Source organism: Wyeomyia smithii, chromosome 2 (genome assembly GCF_029784165.1).
Source record: "Wyeomyia smithii strain HCP4-BCI-WySm-NY-G18 chromosome 2, ASM2978416v1, whole genome shotgun sequence".
Classification (NCBI taxonomy): Eukaryota; Metazoa; Arthropoda; class Insecta; order Diptera; family Culicidae; genus Wyeomyia; species Wyeomyia smithii.
Genome location: NC_073695.1, coordinates 245305904 through 245327224, shown reverse-complemented (window position 1 = coordinate 245327224; position 21321 = coordinate 245305904). Strand labels below are relative to the sequence as shown.

The 21321-nt window shown below is 39.5% G+C and overlaps 1 protein-coding gene across 4 annotated transcripts in view; it reads right to left on the bottom strand.

Moving 5' to 3' along the window:
* LOC129724635 (neuroglobin-like) overlaps positions 1 to 21321 on the bottom strand; it is a 397507-nt gene that overhangs the window by 33305 nt on the left and 342881 nt on the right. The gene's annotated exons all lie outside the window — the stretch shown is intronic.

The window sequence follows — 21321 nt, the reverse complement described above, 5'->3', positions numbered from 1 at the left end:
AAATACTTTCAAGCTGAGCTCGAAATTGCGAAATGGGCGAGAAAACATTGTCACAGGCCAGAAAAGGCCCAAGATGGAAATCACCGGATTCGCTCAGACGGATAGAGCGCAACTGAAGACAAAAAAAAGGTTAAGACAGGAAATAATTGCGAACAGAGTTTCAAGTGACGAAACGTCATAAAAGAAACTAATTTCAAATCGAACTCGAAATGGCGAATGCTTTTCAAAATCGTTTAAATGCTAGGAAAGACCAGAAAGAAAATAATCCCAAATTAGGTTAAGGATAGCGGTAAAAAAACGCTTTTTAAAGTCAGAAAAATGCTTCCAAATTGAGATCAAATTGGAGAATACGCCTCTAAATACAAGAAAAAAAATGTGCTCGGTGGATCGAAAAAAACGCATTTGGGTGAGAAAACGATTCTAAAGGACAGATGAGGTCCAAAAAGAAAATGACCAAATATTTAGCTCAAAATAGTAAAAAACGAAAAAAGTGTATGAAAGTCAGAGAAGGCAAAAAATTCAGTTAAAATTGGCAACAAAAAAACGTCTCCGAAGGCTGGAAAAACTCGAGAAGGAAAATGATTCGCAATTGTGCTCAGAGTGGAATTCTTCCAAAGACCAAAAGAGGAGAATAATAACAAATTGAGTTCTATATAACGAAAAAATGCTCTTCAGGTCAAAAACGTCAACAATCAAATTTAGTTAAAAATAAAATCAGAAGAAAAAAAATGCTCTGAAGGCCAGAAAAGACTAAAAGCTACATTTAGAGGCCGTAAGGGTTCCAGATTAAAATGGAAAAAACGCCTCTAAATACCTGGAAAAGCTCCTGAATCGAACTCAGAGTAATAGAAAAAAGCTTTGAGGGGCTAGAATATGTCAAAAAGTGAAATGTTTCTAAACTGAGCTTTTTTATTAGAGGAGTTTGTTGGCAGTCTAAATCGAGTTCAAAACGCCGAAATCACACTTACAAGATTAAAAATTAATATGATTCCAAATCCAGCTAAGAATAGTGAAAAAACGAAACACACACTTTCAAAGGTTAGAAAAATGATTCCAATTGGGTCCTAAAGTTTTAAACGGTTTTCGGATTTTTATATATCAGCTGAAAGAGTGCAATTTTATGAGCAAAACGTGATTTTTAAAAATGTTCATCGTTTTCCTTCGATTTTTCGACATTTTCGATTTTTAAATGAAGAATAAAAAACTGCTCGAAATGCCTTAAATGGCAGTTCACATTTTTTGAAAATCACGTTTTGTTTAGAAAACGCGGCTTTTTCAAATGATTTATAAAAACCGGCATAGCTTTAGGACCCAATTGAGATCAAAACATAATGTTTGCATTGAAGAAATGAACTTATTTCGGAAGGTGATGAAACAAAGCTAAGACAGATAATTGGGTTGCTTAACTATATCTGTTTTTTATATCATCTGAATGAGCTACATTTTCTGAGCCAAACGTGATATTTAAAATTTTTCTATCGTTGTCCTTCAATTTTTGAATCACGAATTAAAACTGCTCGAAATCGTTACGACAGTGCGCCCATATACCAACTGTCCTTGGAGCGATTTGAAGCGATTTTTATTCTTCATTTAAAAATCGAAGGACAATGATATAAAATTTAAAAAAAAAAACGTTTTGCTTAGAAAATTACACTCTTTTAGCTGTTATATGAACATAAGAAACTCGTGAATAGCTAAACAGCCCAATTGACTTTTACCCGTTGACACACAAGTTCATTAAGCAGACAGTATGTGCAGTAGGGAAAGCGAAAAATAAGTGAACTGGAAATATGATACAGATTTGGAAAAATGGGTTCGCCACAGAAGGCAGAATCACGAAAGGCAGAATCATGAAAGGCAGAACTCTATGACCGCACACACAAGGCAGAATATTTCAAAAGGCAGAATTTCGAAGGGCACGAAAGGCAGAATCACTGGTAGCAAAACCTAACTCACGATAGCCTTGTGCGTGATGACAAATTGGTGCGAATCCTGGTCACGGTATCAAAGCTGCTACTCTACCTTTATTATTTAATATTATTTGGTAACCAGACATAATAACTGGTCACAAGCAATGACCAGTTTTGATGGGAGGTGCAAATCAAGCCTAATTATTAGATCAGAAACGTGCAAACTGGTTTGGCTCAGGTCCTAAAGAGTCTCACGGCATCGCGGAGAGTAATTTTTCGATGGTAGATATAACTTACACTAGTCTCCACGGCTAGTTAATTATAACTAACATAAAACAATTCATGCGGCGAAGACGCATAATCGAGGGCAAGGAACCGAGGCGGCACAAAGCCGCCCTGGCTTCCGCGGTCCGAGCCGGCCGCCGACCCGCCGTCGGAAGCGGCGGCCTATCGCATACAAACAACTGATCTACTGGTTTTCTAGGATTATTCAAACAGGTTTTCTTTCCTTTAGTTAAGTCCGAACGAGCGGTAGCGAGTAAGGACAGCATACACTTGGACAATAGAGTCGGCTAAAGGCCGCGAGTGTGTGTTAAAAAGAAAAAAGACCTTTTTTTGATTCTGCCATTCGTTATTCTGCCTTATGAAATATTCTGCCTTTCGTAATTCTGCTTTTCGTGATTCTGCCTTTCGTGATTTTGTAGGAGACCCGGAAAAATATACCGCATCCCGACTGACGTGCTTGTAAAGGTAAACCCATGAAAAATCGGCAATTTTTGTCCATTTATTTTAAGGCAAACCTTGTTTGGAGAATTTAGGCGGGTGAGGTACATTTTCCCATTTGAGCGTGTCCATAGCATAACCTTCGCTACGAGCTTGCCGAAACCCCTCTAGAGGACTCCTACAGTACTGTGAGAGCAGCCATTGACAACACAGTGGAAGGGTGCTGTCGAATTCGTCGAGAGGAATCGACGCAAAGGCTGCGCTGGTTCGACGAGGAGTGTCAAACGGTTCTAGATGAGAAGAATGCAGCGTGGGCATTGATGCTGCAGGTAAGGACCCGTCATGACGTGAGTCTATACAAACAGAAACGGAGACACCAGACCCATCTTTTCCGGGACAAAAAGCGCCGTCTGGAAGAGTTGGAGTGTTACACGTTCTCGAGAAACACGTAGATTCTACAAGAAATTAAATGCATCCCGCGCAGGTTTGTGCCGCAAGCTGAAAGGTGTCGGGATAAAGTTGAAGGAATCTTGACGGATGACGTGAGGTGATCGACAGGTGGAAGCAGCACTACAATTCACACCTGAATAGCGCAGAGACAAGGGGCCAAGACGGTAGGGAGAACGATTTCGCCAGTACAGCCGATGAGGGAAACATATCACCCCTCCGATCAGTGAATGGGTTGCATCAGCTGATAGTAAGGATCTGGGATACAATATACAAAAAAGGCGACAAGTTGGAATGTGGAACTACCCACCGATTACGATTCTCAACGCAGCCTACAGAGTGCTCTTCCAGACCATATTTCGCCATCTCTCACCGCTAGCACGAAGGTTATCAAACCGGTTTTATGGAAGAGCGATCGACAACGGACCAAATCTCCTGCGGCATATCCTACAAAAGTGTCGCGCATACCAAGTCCCCACGCACCACCCATTCATTGAGTTTGAGACCGCTTACGATACTATCGACCGTGTAGAGCCATGAAAAGTTATGGACGAAAATGGCTTCCCTAAGAAACTAACAAGACTGATTAAGGCCACGATGAATGGTGTACAGTGCTGTGTGATGATTTCGCGTGCGGTATCAAGCCCGTTTGAAACACGCAAGGGACTTCGATAAGGCGACGGTTTTTTTCTGTTCAACATCGCGCTTGAAGGTGTTGTGAAACGTGCGGCCTTCAACACTCGTACCTCAAATCATTGGTAAGGTCTGGCAACCATTGCAGCTGCGTAATCCGCAGATGTATTGTAGTTGTAAATCGTCCCCATTACGGACTCCACAAGACGTTGAGGTCTGGTAAACTTCGCCCTCGTACCAAGGGCACCATGTGCACTCATATCATAAGACCGGTAGTTCCCTGTGGGCACGAGACATGGACAATGCTCGAGGAGCATTTGCAAGCACTAGCCGTTGTGCTAAGGACCATCTGCAAGCACGACCTGTGCTTAGGACCATCTTCGGCGGAGTATGTGAGGATGGTGAATGGAGGCAAAGAATTAACCGAACTGACGCTCAAGATACTGGAGACAAGCTGCCATGGACCGAGTGCGTTGGCGTAACATTGTGAAGGAGGTAAAATCCTGAGGGATGTTTCACCAGAAAAGTCAGTAAGTAGACGAAGAAGAAGCATGACCGGATAGTCCGCGTGACTTTCTTTGGATTGCTGTAAGGCGACATCCATAAATTAGCCCCCCCCCCCTCATGAAAATACGTAACGCTGTAGAAAAATCTAACCTCTCCCTCCCCTATGTAACAAATCGTAACGCTCAAGGATATCCCCCTACCCCCTATGGACGTTACGTTATGTATGGATGCCACCTAATTAATTCATTGCGCCGTACACAAAGTTTCATTCAGTTCGGCACAATCCAAAATTGGTTTACTTTTGAATCATTTTAAACATAAAGACGACATACCTCAAAATGGGTGATACCGTTCCTACTATGCTTACTTTGACTCCGATAAGATAGTTCTGACTAACAGAAGGCACAAACTTGAAGATTTGAAGATGAATATGATCATTAATATGCTTGCGAGAAGCCACCACTTCCCACGGCAGGTTGGTGACTCGTTTTAAACATTTCTTTAATTTGTGTTTCTATCATCGAAAACATAAGGCATAGAACTTTTGTCAAGATTTCATCATCCCGAACTTCAAACAACCAATAAAAAGTTTGTTCAACATGATTTTTCAGGGCCTCAAGCGTTCTCATCTGCACCTAAGAACGTTCAGTAAAAAAGGTGCGTTAGTATTTAGTACCACATGCATACCCACACACAGATATGGTTTTCTCCTCCGGGCGACCGAAGAGCAAGGTGTATTTTACACTTGCACTACGCGGGAATCAAAAGACTCCGCGCGCGATTCATTTACGCTACACCTGACAAGCAACTGCTCACTCATATTCTTTCTGCACGGGAAAAACGAATCGTTTACACTTCAGCAAAAGAGAAAGCCGAAGTTTTACACCTAGAACCGAAGTTTTGCTCCGCAAAGTCGAACGATGGCACGCGGCGTCCGTCATATCATTGCCATGGCTAGTGTGATTGATTTTTAAAGCCAAGGTAATTTTTCCCAGCATTCATATGAATATTTCAAGCATTTTTACTGTCTGACGAAACGAGCCGACAGTAGCAAAAATGATTCCGGAGATTTCCTTACCAAAGCGCATCGGGCACAACATGTTAAGCGCAAAGGCAACTAATGTATGACAATGAATGTATAGGTATATGAAAAATGTGTAACTGAACTCTAATTTGCCACTCTACCCGAGTAAAGTTGAACAACAAAACGATAACATGATGTGATGTCTTGTTATCAAGTAAGCCAAATCCTATAACATGATATTCCATATTTAGATAACAAAGAACAACGAAATGAATCCAAAAATGCCGTGATTTGTTATTCAGATGCCCTGAGGGCTGTTATCCTACTTTATTCGGGTAGTTTTGCAGCTTATTACAGCAAACGACCGCAGCTTTTCTTCGCCAGTTCTTCACATCCTTTATTTTGTTCATGATGTCCTTTTCTTGGATCCTCAGGTCAGTGTGAGAACCTGGTGGTATGGATAAAAAAATAGAGTGACGAAGGGGTAAGCACGTATGATCCACGTTGTTAGATGCTCATCCACTGGAACAATAGTGAATGTTCCTAATTGCTTCTTATTTCAAACATTTTTTAAAATTTACTCTACTTCTTCCTACAGAAACCAGATAAATCTTATTTCTAGGATGTCTTATAAAGGCTACACGAATTAAAACTAAATCTAAAACTAAAACTAACATGTGCTTTTTAAATCAGCGGTTCGATTTGTTGTTTGATGTGTTGTCTGTTGCTTTTCAAGTACCGTCAGGCAGGGTTAGATTGTGCCAGTGGGGGAGAGATTGTGTCATACAACCCGTGACTTGTCAGCTATCTCTTCCGGGTCAGAAGAATAGAATTCTTTCTCGGTTAAATGTTGGAGGGAAGTTATTCGTGAAAGTTTGGTCTTGTGATCGCCATGAGATGGCTTACAAACAATGAGTTTGTATGGCACAATCTTACTCCCACTGGTCCTGTTCTCTTGATCCAGGATACCACAAAATGGAACATGAGTTTGTATTCCTCGGACCCTGAGGGTATCTGAAAGTAACGGTCTGGCGCCATAGAGTTCCGCACCACTAAAAGCGCGTACTCATTGTCATGATGGTTCAATCCACAAACGCAATGACTATCCGTGAGCCTAATTCGCAGTAGATGTGCGTCTAACTCGTAGTGGAAGGACGAGGTCTGCCAGTTTAAAGGCGTACTCTGACGAAAAAATTGCAAAAGCTTATTGTACAGTAGGTCTATCATAAATATCAGCGTTTGTTGCGCCCAAAAGAACAATGAACAGGGATCCACACTAACGTAATCTGAGAAGATTTATCGGATAAAACATTCTGATGTTCCCGTACAGAGAGTGCTTTGCAATTTCCATCTACGAAGAGCCTGAATAGAATTGAGACTGTCCGTAAAGATGAAATAATGATCCATGGGCATTTTTCGCGGCGTAAATACTTTTGTTTTCTAGTCATTCATCTACACGGTGCACCCGCCGTGTACTTTAGAAATAACACACGCGCACCTCCGAACTAATGCGTGTTCACGGCGTGCGAAGAAATTTTTTTTCGCGCGAATCGAGTAGTCTGTTCCTCGTGCGAGTCGACGGGTACACCTGGTGCAGAGAAATGCCAAGTCTGCCCACACACACGAACACACACTTTGAAAAAAATGCACGTAAAATTTACCGGGAAAAGTGGCTGATTCTCATCCACCTTCCTTTCACGTAACTTTGGCCGTTTTCTCGAAAGCCGTTCATGTGTTAGTGTGTTAGTGTCAACCGTCTACGTGCTGGTCAGGTGATTATTACCTGATTTTCACGTACCTTTTTACGTGATATTTAGGTGAAACCATAAACAGAACGCATAAACCCCACATGATTTTCACGTACTTTTTACGTGTTATTCAGATGGAATCTACGTGAATTTTAAGTAAATAAACTAGACAGCGCATATAAAAAATATAATTTATTTGCAAATACAAAAATATAATTACTTGTTTAAAATCATCAAATTTCCGACAGGAAAAAAACAGGAATGACCGGAAAGATGTCGACCGTTCAACCGGCAGGAGGCGTTCCGCTCGAAAATGACCGTTGACGATTCCAATCGTCCGGGAAGAATTCACCAACTGAAAATTTGGAAATGTATATGTTTTTTTTCTGTTAATCTAAATATTATTCTGGTTACTTACATTACGTGTTTTCCAATATAGAAATAGCTAAAGCAGCTTACGAGTTCTTTGTACGCCATATTGAATTTTTTTTGCATACTAAAAATTCACGTAAATTCCGCTGTCGGAAACGTCACACCACAGTTGCACTAATACTAACAAAGTCAATACCAACGCGCTCAAACTATTTACATTATAATTTGACCGATTTACGTGAATTGACAGTGAATCGTACGTGAAATTCAGGTGAAAGTTACTAATGTCACGTAAAATGGTAGATTTTCTGAAGGTCAGTCACTTACGTGATTTTTCAGGTGGATTTTACGAGCCTATTTTTTAGAGTGCACATTCACACATACACGGTGTATACCACTTAGCCCTCTGGGACTCGGATATATTTTGCAGTTTGTCACCGGTTTTATATCTTTTGTTTTATTATAACAAACGCAAAAGGAATATCAACTCTTCGATTTTGTTTAATGCTTATTATTTATCTGTGTGTGTATGTATGGTTAACTTTCTATTACTCTAACTGTTATACCGCCAGGCCTCGGAAGACCCCAACCTTTCGATATTACACATATTACACTTTTTTGAAGAAATTAATTTTTGAAAAATATAAAAACATTGACATTAGTAAAAAAAAGTAGAGATTTTCTGAAGTAAGGTTTATATGTGTAAAATGACGATTTTTGGGAACTTCCTGCCGAAAGGTACTAATTGTCTCGTATCCGAGGAGTAGGTTGAGAGAGAGAGAGAGAAAGAGAGAGAGAGAGAGAGAGAGATCTTAATCTTATTATGTAGCAAACCGGGTTAAGAAATAGTGGTTCGGCGTAGGGTTTGCAATATTCCCGGGAATAGAATTCTCGGGAAACGGGAATGAAAAATCTCATTTCCCGGGAATTCCCGGGAACCGGGAATGGAAAAAATCTTAGCAAAAATGAGATTTCAAATAAATTTATTAATAAAAGGTATCAAACAATTGATTACAATTTCATTATCAATTCGCATGAAAATTTTTATTTATTTTATATTTCATTTATTTAAGTTTACTCCAGAAATTCATGATTGATTTTTATAGCAAATGTTAGCAGAAGAGTAGGTTTCAGGGTTTTTATGCCGTCGAACAATCGCCTCAAATCCGTTGACAATTTTTCGCTAAGCCCAAATAATGTAATTCCCTTCTGTAAAACTTTGCTTAAGAGCGCTGAATCACCGTTGGTGTCTGATTTCTAGAATACTCTAAATCACCGATTTCAGTTCTTGCTACATTTCATTAGAAACTGAAGAGTCCAATACTTTTGGTTTGTTGAAGATAAAGCTGAGTGTTTGGCAGGCGGGTTTTAGAGCATTTGAATGCCTACGTAATTAAAGGGTGTCCACGATGAAATTGCCACACACAAAATTGATTCGCAAAATTTGAGTTTCCATCCGATTGCCATCAAATTTTCAGGGATTGAAAAATAACTATTAAACTTTATTTTACCATTTTACTCGTATTTTATTTACAGTCCATACGCAAATGCCCACACCTTGGACTTAACCCCGGCCATAAGATTGTGCACAACCTGTGAATCAACCGTTTTTTGCATGTAAACCCATACTTTTTTCAGTTCCTCGACTGTCTTCACTACCTTAGGTTGTTTAAGAAAGTGCTGCTTCATAATCGCCCAGTACTTTTCGATGGGGCGGAGCTGTTGGGAGGGTTGAACATTTTCGGCACGAAATTGACCTTATTGTCTGCATACCACCTCAGCACGTCCTTGGAGTAGTGGCATTAGGCCAAATCTGGCCAGAAAATTGTTGGGACGTTGTGGGCCTTCAGGAGAGGAAGCAGCCGCTTCTGGAGGCACTCTTTCCGTTTATCGTGTCCTGGGTCACGAAAGGTGCACTCCGCTTCCCGCACGTGCAAATGGCTTGCCAAACCAGGAATTTCTTCGCAAATTTGGACATCTTCTGAGTGCGGACATGCTCCGGAACGCTGAACTTATCCTTGGCCGTGAAAAACAGGTTGCCGGGGATCTGTTTGAAGTCGGCCTTCACATATGTTTCGTCGTACATGATGCAGCATTCAACTTTCGTCAGCATGTTGAGGTACAACTTCCTGGCACGGGTTTTGGCGGACTTGTTCTGCTTCTCGTCGCGATTAGGGGCCTTTTGTACCTTGACGGTTCGAAGCCCAGCCTTAGTTTTGGCCTTCTGGACAAAACTTCGGCTTAGATGTAGCTTCTTAGCCACATCCCGAACGGAGGCGTTCGGGTTTCGGTTGAAGGCCCCAACTACGCGGTTGTGATTTTTGGTGTTGTACGGAATACTTTTTCCTTCACTTCTGGGCTTCCGATCGGTTGTCAATCGTGCCTCGAACCGCTTAATCACTCGCGACACCGTGGAATTCGCGATTCCCAACGTTTAGCGATGGAACGATGCGATAGATCCTTGTTCTCGTGATGAATGCGCAAGATTTTATCACGCACGAGCTGTTTTTTCGACTCCATTTCCGCGAGTTTTGATCACAGGACTTTAAAACTTGCAGGATGTAAATAATGCACTATGAACTAAATACACCCAAACTTTCATTAAATTCTACTCAACGGTTAAAAAGTTAGAACAATTTCATGGTGTGGCAATTTCATCGTGGACACCCTTAAATGTGAAATCGCGGCCACGACCCAAGTTACACTGACTGAGTTTTACTAATTTATTTATTTCTGGTCGCATTGATTTACGGGTTTCAATTTTTTTATCAATTTACAGGTTTCATATTTTTTGTCAATAAACAAAGAAAAAATCCATCAACTATCCGCTTAGTAGTAAACTCGCTAGGAAAAAAGACATTAGACGAAGAAAATATTTCTTAACTTTTCGTTTGCTGAATATTTTTGACAGATATTTTTGACAAATAGTGTAAGCAATTAATTTGATATAACACGGCAAGCAAATATTGATCGTTATTTCAAGCAAATATTTGCTTCGTATAATGCACACTTTAAAGCTTCTTTACACTTCTACGACGTAAGTTTCCTGTTTTGATACGATATTTAGTTTTTTGCAATATTGTATGATAATTTTTCGAAGAGCTTGGGAATCCCGGGATCCCGGGATCCCGGGAATCAATTTTTCTATTCCCGGGATCCCGGAATCCCGGGAAAAGGTAGTTCCTGGGAAATCGTTCCCGGGATTGCAAACCCTAGTTCGGCGCGCTTACACCAATCACTCTCAACACGGATTGTGGTGTAGTAAGGATATAAGTGCAGGTGTATATTCTAGAAATAGGAAATGAGAAAATAACGTCAAAGATGAAGTGTTTTCCCGGTACCATTAGTGATACCGTTTACCGTGCAACGCACGTGCTGTTTAACACTTGCGTACCCGACCCCTTCAGAGCCGAAAAAATATAAGTTCTTTTACCAGCTATTCTGCAAGATCTGAACCGAATTCGGTCGAACCTTTTTTATAAGATCGCTAATTTATCATAGTTGATGAAGTGGCTAAAGACGCATCGCCAATTATGTTGTTCTACAAAAACTTAAAGTCCTAAAATCCATTAATGCCCCAGTCTAGTCCCGTTCCCCTCCGTCTACACCCAACAAAACGACAAGAACACGTTTGAACCTTAAGCACAGATTTTGGAATCAGCAACTGCACCCCACTCGAATTCGCCACCCGAGGCCTTCAGTGATATCTTGGCTCAGCGGCACATACCATATGGCCACTTGAACACTAGCGAACAATAACAACGAACCATAACCAGCAACTAGACCCCGCACAATACCTCCAGGACTCGAGGATACAAGCCCCTGCCCCAGCTCATGACATCGGCCATTCGAAGAGCACCAGACGACCATTCAACAACAAAACACTGATTGAAAAATTCATGCTAGTTTTAAGTTAGACTTAATTTCAGCTCGTATTCGGCAGCGAGGATAAAAAATTTGCTTTTAGTTTTTAAGTCATTTAAGCTGCCTTGCGAAGCTTTCGGTCCCGTTTTCAATCTAGCCTGTGTCCCTGGAGAGTTATTCACCCCACGGTTCCCTTCAATAAATCCGAAACAACAAGAAATTTTGAAATGTCCCCTACTGTTCCGAAAACTATGATAAATTTGTGATCTTTTGAAAAAGTTTCGACCGAATTCGGTTTAGATCTTGTGGAATGGCTGGTAAAAGAACCTTCATTTTTTCGGCTCTGGAAGGGTCAGGTACGCAAGTGTTAAACAAACAGTTCATTCAATGGTCAATTCGATAGCAACATTCAAATAGTTATTTATCGCATGACATAAACAGTAGGGTGCCAATGGAAATCAACTTTCCGAATTAAGTTTAGCGTTGAATCTTAAAAGCGGTCGAAGTTTCACTTTTTTTAACGATGAAATAAAAACATGAAATTTCCGATATTCAACCTTCTTTTCTTACCAAATGGCTTAGAAATGCATGAAACGACTCTCGAGTTTTTTTTTTAAATCGGCATTCTGGGAGTCATTTCTTAGACATTTAAGGGATTATATACCTTTTTGCTCGAGAAAGAAAGAGCAAAGTTTGGAATTTTTCAAGCGTGTAGCACCTTTTTCATTGCAAATCGGTTCAGTAGTTTCACCGTAATCGTAAACACGGTAAAGTAATTTTTTGAGAAACACCATTCCGAGATTAGCGCTTGCAGAGTTTCAAGTATAGCTTATACTTGAAACTACTACCGCGTTTCAAGTATAGCTTATACTTGAAGTTAGGTGGCGAGGCGCACTGAAAACCTAACTTTTTTCCTTTTGCTTAGATCTTAATGAAAATGTGTGAAAATAAGCGCTTGCAGTTTCAAGTATAGCTTATACTTGAAACTACTACAGAGTTTCAAGTATAGCTTATACTTGAAGTTAGGTGGCGAGGCGCACTGAAAACCTAACTTTTTTCCTTTTGCTTAGATCTTAATGAAAATGTGTGAAAATGTTCTCAAGATGACTTCAAAATTATGCAATAAAAAAATTTCTCGTTTTTTCGAAAACTAAAAAGGTATACATATAACTCCTTAAATTAGAAAAAAATGTTTTCATCAGAGACAATTGAGTAACATCATGAACAACTCTCCCAGATGGTCTCCAGATACGATGCTGGCCTTACAAGCCAGTCTTCGTATGCTCGAGTCTCGGATCGGGAGAAACTGTTAGTGTCAGTAGGATCGCAACACTAGTCCCGCAATTGTCCTTTTTAATGAGGTTCATGTTAATGAATAAACGAGAAAATACTCAATCTTCGATAAACCCCCGCTATAGCCCACACACACACGTGCTATAGCAATCCATAAATACGAACAAATGAGAAATTCAATTCGGTGGTGTGCGCTTTTATAAGCGACTAATATTGGCCACTACCCGCTTTATGCTGCTCCAGAAAGAATCGTCCGTTTTGCCGGTCAATAAACGAATGGTGTGCATATGATACCGGTACAGTTCTGGAATGAACATGATGGGGTGAAATGTTGCGTAGAAGAATAGGGAACACCGTTCCTTTCATGTTTTCTTTGACTCCGATTAGTCGAGCAAATGCTACCCAAGACTTGAAAAGGTCAAAAACGAAAAAAATCCTAAAATAAACTCAGAACGGTGAACAATACTTCTAAGGGTTGAAAAATTGATCCCAACTTGAGCTCAAAATGGCGATGAAACGCTTCTTTAGGATGAAAAAAAGAAATCGATCTTGAAATGAACGTGGAAAGGTAAAAAAAGGTTTCTGAATGACGACAAATTTTGAAATCCTGAGTCTCTCTAACTTAAACCTGTGTTGAAGTCCTGGTTTATTGCAAATCGAAGGTGTGAATTGAGTTGTGCCATAAACATCATTCACAAAATTTCCGTGGTAAATGTTGTTGTATTCATAATGTAGAAATTAAACAGCTTATATAATTACAGACAAGTTGTATATTTTAGATCATCTTCTAACAAACTTCGGGCCGAAAGAGTGAGTGAAATTAGTCAAATTAGGCAAAATAAAAAATTAAATAATGAAATGAAATACGACACATTTTTCCCGTGCAATTTTCCTACTGATTATCTCTGACAAATGGTTTCGGCAATTTTTCATCTCGTTACAAAAAAACTTTACGCATAAAAACAAACAAATAAACAAAATGGAACGTCAACACTGTTCTTGCTCCGGCATCAATCATCCCGAAGTGTAGTCCCCCAGCACCGTCGAATGGGAGCCAATTATCCATATGATTTATCCACCGCGCTCCGGTACGGAACGTTCGCATCCATCCCCCCGTTTAGGAGTAATTTTTATTTTCAGTTTAATTTTCTTCATGTTTTTTTTTCCCGGTCCCAGTCGACTATCATCGCGCTACGCATCAGCCCCAGCCAATCAAGCTACGGCAACGTACGATAAACATGGGATCAGAAATCGAATCAATTCAGTGACGACACGATAAAACACAATTACGCAAATTGAATATCGGGAGATGGGCATCACGGTGCGTGCTGACGGGAAAACGTCAAACATGTGCCATGACGCGATGCAGAGGAGGCACTGGAATGGAGGAGCGAACAGAAAGCTGTGTTTCTCTTCAGTACCTACTCCACAGCATCGATAGTCGAACGACAGACATCTGCTCAAGTACCGTTCTATTTTTACCCGGTTTTGAGTATCTATTTTTACGACATTTTTTTCTGCTGGCTTTTCGCGCATTTCGAAACGACTTTCCGACTGGCTGCTGAGCGAATGATTTTTCAATCGATTTCCTCCCCGCTCTGCACCGAAAGGACCCTGTCTCCCCTATACGAGTTTGCACTTTTAGTTGCGCTCGTACGGGATACGATCCGAATATTTTCCGCAAAATTTAAATCATCTTCAGCTCAAGTGTGTTGCATAACCCGTCATTCTCGTGGGGAAACGTGACGTTAACTTGAACCGGTCGGAAACAGGGGACGTGACGTTGACTGGCAGTACAGTTTCGAATCGCCATAATTTTTGTTATTTAATTTCGAGATGACCATGGTTTTTCGATCATGGCACACTGCGGCAATCCCATCCACCCGTTTATCGGTGGTTATGGGGTTTCCTGAATCATCCTGCTGTTATAAACGCTTCAAGTAGGTACCTATCCCAGTATGCTGCGGGAGAGTCGTAAAATAATTTAAAAGCTTGAGTTTTTTTGCTGGTTGGGATAATTTACTGTCAAACTTAGTCGTAAATTTCACTTCATCGAGTGTGGAAGGCAGGCAGGCAGGCTGGCTTCTATTAAAAAGTTTTCAAGGGTGGAAGTTATTATGCCAAAATTGCCGTAAGGAATTTTTGATTGAATGTGACGTATGGAAGTTTTATCGGCATATCCGTGTGCAGTGCAGGAATTACAGCTGTAAGCAGGGGGACTTTATGAAATGCTGATAAATGCACACTAATGGATTCTAACTAATGAAAAAAATAACATTTTGAATAATTTAGGTTTGGGAGACATACTAAGGATAAATTAATTTAAACTTTCAAAACTCATTAGAGAAAATTGTGTTGCATTAAATCATCGTAAACCAGAAAGCGAATACAAATATGCACACCAAATTTTGAGGTAAACATTCTCGAAACCAACATCCGATCTGATTTTTTCCAGACCAAATCAACAACGATTGGGTGCTTTTGAATGTTTGCATTCTTAGACCAATCGTTGTCTGTAAATCCCGAAATTTAATAAAATTCTTTAGTTCTTGGTACAATCAATTTAATGTGACCAATGGTCCGTAAAAATGAGGGCTCGCTTGAAGAAGCGAAGAATTTTTGTCACGACCGTAAATTCCAATGTAAATCCGAGAAGCTGGAAGCCCTTCCTCGTCACGTATACAACATACGATGTGCCTTTTTTCTCGGAGTTCGCCATGCAAATGTTCTACCCATTTTTTTTTTCGCGGTCAACCTGCAAGTGAAAATCGACACTTTCTCGTGAGCTGCATTTGATGATTCTGAGAAAAAAAGCCTTTCTCATCAGAAATGAATTCTAAACTCTCGGAAATGGGAATATAGAAAGACCTAATAGAAATTCTTCGAAACGGAAATTTCATGCCAGCTAATCAGTATACACTTTTTCGAGACCGAAACGCTATAAATTCGCAGAAATACGGAATTAGAGATTACATCTAACGAGTAAATTATACTCGCCAAAAGTGGGCTAGTGCCTACTACGATGTGCTGTGAATGCTGGGATTAAAGAGCACACATACCATCACACCAGGTCGAGTCTTTCATTCGTCAGGCTGTTAGCTCCTTTTTTGCACCCAACCATCAGCTAACAAAGAACGGCAAACAAATTTCTCAAAAAGTAATTGCACAACCGCCCAGGATAATCAAAAACAGACAAGTGCTCCTAAATTAAAGCAGCACGCACTGTGACGGTGGTTGCTATCAGCACACACACACATACTCAACAAGGCCATTAACTAGGAGCGGTTCGTGACCTACTTTGGTAAATAGATAGGACAAGCTTGAATTGCGTCTTCCTCATATTTGTAAACATGACAGCGGATTAGGTTTGGGTGGTGGAGTATCTTCTCGCGGGCCTAAAATTTTACACCGCTCGGAGATTCTTGAAGAGCGTTAGCGTCGTAGATTGATGTGACGCCATGTTTTGCACTCTGCCAAAGTACCAGAGCAGACTGAACATTCAATTTATTTTATTTAGAGCGAGTTAAACGAAAGATAATTGAATAAATTATTCATAGTCGGTGTAATTACCGAGGTCTCAATTTTGAGAGGAGGGATGAACGGAAAGCACTAGTGACAAAACTGTGGCCGTTTGCATGAATTTTAACGATGAGTCTTTGAAACAGAGAGAGAGCCAGAAAATATAATAGAGTCCACCGGATGAAAGCCCGTTATCGAGCGTGCTAGAATACCGCTGAGGACAATAAAATAATAGCTATTAATTTGCATAAATTTACCCGTCAGTGTCAGGTTTCCATCCGACCCTCCGATATGAATGCGAATACTAGGCTGATTGTCGATAGGATAACCGTTATGGTCAATAACGTTCAAGAGATCCGACTGACTGTGAACCCAAACGAGACTAGGGCAGCTAAGCATGAGCCGGCATAGAAAAAAGTCCAAGAATGTGAAAGGCCACAAAAGATGAGAACGATTCCTCTGGATTTAGTTGATATTATTATTATTTCCGGCTTCTATTTTTGCTGCTTTGTATTCGTAACACATTGACCGGTTACATCAAGTGACCGGAACTAGCAATGGGCAAGATCGATCCGATTTTTGCAAAATCGATCTTTTCTAGTCGATTCATCGATTTTTTCGGAATTCGGACACTGATCTGAAAAATGTGTCAATTTTGTACCGGGATGCCCATAGTTGAAGAATGGGCTAAAATTCAATAGACATGAAACCGAGAAAAACGCATTTCAAATGTTTTTGTTGGTTCAAACAATTGTCTACGTCCATGACAACTTTTTTCATGAGTATGTCACCACCCCCATATCCAGCATATCCAGCTTTTCACGAACGGTAATGGCGTATAGTGCACGCAGCCCATTTTGACGTTTTCTGTAGGTCAGGGAAGCTGGATAACCTTGTCGTCGAATTGAAAAAGAACAATCCGCAGCCATTTTTTGCCTTTGTAAACGCGACATCAATAGACAAACCCGTATGAAATTTGGCTAATACGCATGCGTTGTGAAATATATCAAGGATTAGGGGTGGGTGAAACGGCTCTTTTGCAAGAGTGGCTCTAAACCGACTTATGGTTCACAATGATTCACGAGCGTTGACAGTTCATGTTGTCTCAGTAAACTTCGGGTTCGCGCGAACCAAACAGTTCTGGTGCGCCCAAAGAACCGTGGTTCTTTTTCGTGAGCCGTTCGTTCTTTCGCTCTTTCCTAAGAACCGGTTCGTATGAACGGCTCGTGAGCCGTTCGCCCATCCCTAGGAGGATGAAAAGAACGACGAGACAAGTTTGCACCTCGAACTGAATATAAATTACCAGACCACAAGACCGTCTCGAAAGTTTGACATATATTGTGTACAATCATTACTATCTGATTGGTGTACATTGGGGTGGCAATGGAAATTGACTTTGACAATTTTATTTAGAAGTAGTGTTCAAAATTTCGCCTTCACGAACAGTTAGCAAAATTTCGATTTTTTGGATAACACCCGACCTCGACGTTTCATACATTTCTAATAACCAGTTCACATGATGTAATATCGCCCATCTTGATTTTAAATCCCATACTCCAAATTTTTCGTGAAAACTAGATGTATGTATGTTTCCAGATCACGATATCACGTGATATCTGCAATAGTGTGAACAAGGCATAAGACATTTGGCACAAAAAAAAAAACTATTACAAACTGTGCTTTTCTTCATAAGTCGAGAAAGTGAAATTTAGACCAAATACTCCTGAATTCCGATTTAGCTGAAATTTTGCATTGCATTGGATATTGAATTCACCATTTTGGATATTAGCCAACATTATTTCATATTTGCTACCTCTGCAAGTACACTTTTTGAAAATTGGCTTCCGTAGAGACGTTGTTTACTATCGTTGTGGGTGTTTACTATCAAGCACCATTTTTTTGATTTAGGTAGAAAAGGCATATGCGCTTATTTTTCAACTATGAGTAGCGGGGTACTCGTTAACTCAAATATTGCAAAAGTTGAATTGAATGGTCGTGTATATGCCGTGCTGTATTCTGTTCTGCATGGTGTCGCACTCGCCATTTTTGTTTATTTGAGTTTGTTCTGCGGAAGTTCCGATTTTTTTATGAATTGGGTTGTTCAGCTATATCAGTTTTTCATATCATCTGAATGATCTGAATTTTCCAAGTAAAACGTGATTTAAAAAAAGTTCTATCATTGTCCTTCGCTTTTTAAATCACGATTTAAAACTCGTGAAATCTGCTCGAAACCGCTACAATGACAGTTCGCCCATCTACCAACTGTCATTGTAACGATTTAGAGCGAATTTTTATTTTTCATTTAAAGACCGAAGGAAAATGATATAAAGTTTTAAAAAATCACGTTTTGCTTAAAAAAATTACACTCTTTTGGATGATGTATAAAAATCGGAAATCCGTGAATAACTAAACAACCCAATTAGAGTCAGGTTTTTTAGGCGGTTTTTTTATACGAGTTTTTTTACGCGGATTTTTGAGTTAACGCGGTTTTTTACGCGGATTTTTGAATTACGCGGTTTTTACGCGGATTTTTGAATTAACGCGTTTTTTTACGCGACACCGCGCTAATTCAAAACAATTTTCGCGAATTTCCGAATTAACGTGTGTTTGGAACCAGAAACGTTTAAGTGTTTATCTAGTAAAAGACTTAGTCCAAAATATACCCTCCGCCCTCTGAATGATCCGGAATGACCGTTAAAGAGGACAATTTTAAATACTGGTTCTAGAGCGTCTCGGGTTTTTTCTAAAACCCTTCTTGCTGGACTACTTTTCGCGGATTTGAAAAAAAAAACGTGGACTACTTTTCGCGGATTTGAAAAAAAACGCGGATTTTTAAATTAGCGAGGTTTTTTTTACGCGGATTTTTGAATGAGCGCGTTTTTTTTACGCGGATTTTCGAATTACCGCGGCTTTTATGCGTTTTTTTTTACGAGGTACGTATCCCCCGCGTAAAAAAAAACCTGACTGTATACAGGTTTGGATTGCTCTTAGTGCATCCGAAACAATAGACCATTTCACGAACTGACAGGTGTCACGGATCCTGCTGATGTTCTTGATGCTTTCACGTGCATTATGTCAGCGGTTCCAAACTTTCTGTCAAAATTTCGTTCATGAATCAAGTTCCCAAACGTCTCGTGAAATGGTCTATGGGATGAGCGACAACGAAAACTTTTAGTAGAAAAAAAAACGCTAAGAGTACACACGGTTAAAGAAGATGGCAATAAACTAAAAAAGCCGTATCGTTAGTATATGTTGCGTACGAAAACTCGATGAACATGATTAATAAACCAGAAAACGCAAACAAAACAAAATCTTCATAAATATAACCAAAAAAAATCGTAAAAAGCTTATACCGAACAAAAATCGATTTTTTGTTTAATCGATTTTTCAGGCTCGAATTTGTTATGAATCGATTTCATTGATTTTGATTAATCGATGCAGAAGAATCGATTTTTGTTCAAAGATCGCCCATTGCTAACCGGAACAACAATCGAGCTCGAGACGGGAGGGAGAAAAAGCCAAAAAGTTCCCCACGGTTTGAAAATGTTAAGCAGGTATTAGACGAAGCAAATATTTGCTATTTTTCAATACAGATTTAATTTTGTGCAAATAAAAATCGTACCAAAAATAGCAAATATTTGCTTCGTCTAATACCTGCTTTAGCCACAAGATTTATTACGGAAAGATATTGCAATCAATTTCAGAATATGTTTGTCGTGTGAATCACACGTGCCATGTGGGAACAAGTCCGTGTTCTGAAAAACATCGCGACACGCAGTAGGCTTTTTGTCGAAACAAAAAAAAGTCACGTTCAAATGTCACCCAGAAGTAAATTCCTTATGACGGCCGGCTTGACAAAGGCTGAAGCTTCTAGACTCCCAACTGCTTAAGGAGAAGCAGTTTTTGCAGGAAGAATAAGTTTTTATTAGACGGGAAGTTTCAGATTTGGGATATAAACAGAAGTTGATAGTCATTCAAGATGCTGTGGAAAAGGTTAGTGTGCCAGTTTTCAACTTCTTACTTAGGTCATAACGATTAATGTACAAATAAGATTGACTTTTTTGGACTATTTCACTTTTCAAGTTTTTTTCGAATTTTCGATTGCTCCATTAGGTATTGCCCAGATTTTTGTTCGGTCCTCTATAACAGTGTAATTTGTTTATAGAAGTATTACCTTATTTCCATTGAAATTCGACGATTGGAATTTCCGTGACTGTCACTACTGATGTCGCATATAACTTGTTCCAAATTTGAAACAATAATGTTAGCTTATTTTCCAGTATCGAATTTCTCCAAGTCAAGTGGGTTTTTGATTATGTAAAGATATTTCAACTTTGGAAACCGAGAATTCTGGTTCAGTGTTTTCGTTAAGAGCTAAATGCTTCAAAGCAGGCATATTTCTCAATCCGATGTCTATTCGAGATAAGCTATCATCGTTCTCATAAAACATTTCATGCACCAGTAAATTTATGATCGACGTGGTTTTTCATGGTTTTTATTCTGTCTAAATGCTTTAGGAAGTTAAATTCACTCATATTTATTCATTTCAACTGATTATCATCCAAACAAACTGGAAAGAGATCCACAGAGAAATTTAATTGATGGTGTTGAAATTATATACTTTGTGGTTCCTTTTTATGAATGTTTAATCATTTTGTTTGAAAACTTCGAAATAAAGAAAGATCTGGTAGATTACCCTTTTGCAATTTAGAGTTGGTATGCATCAATTTGAGTTGTTTTGAAACCGATGCGAACTATACGTACATAATTACGGTCAAAAGTGGTGCCACTATTTTGCTAAAACTCAGCACCAGACACAAATGTGAACCACGATTGAGCAAGCGTAGGATATTTCGCTATTTATAAGGAGAACGACATTCAACGCAATTTTCTCCGTTCTTGTCTACGGTTGCATTACTGATAACGGGTTTGAAAGACGTTATGATGATGAGTTTTTGTCTGGTTATGTTCAATACATTAACCTTGAATGTTCAACTGTTGCATTAGAATTGCTCCTTTTTTTCCATTCCAAGTTTGTAAGTTAGATTCTCACTTTTTTATTTTCAATATAAATAAAGAAACTCCATCCAGCTGTTAGTGGGATTAGGTAAACGAGATTTTGTGTTTAAATGTTGCCATGCTTTTGATGTTAAATGTCGTCTCTCGTCTAATTTCTACGTATTCACCTTTAGAACTTGGCTTCTTCAATCTCGTTTTTCTACGAGAAATTACTGTGCTATTGTTTAAAAATTGTTTTTTTTTTGTGTATTGTATGAGTTAG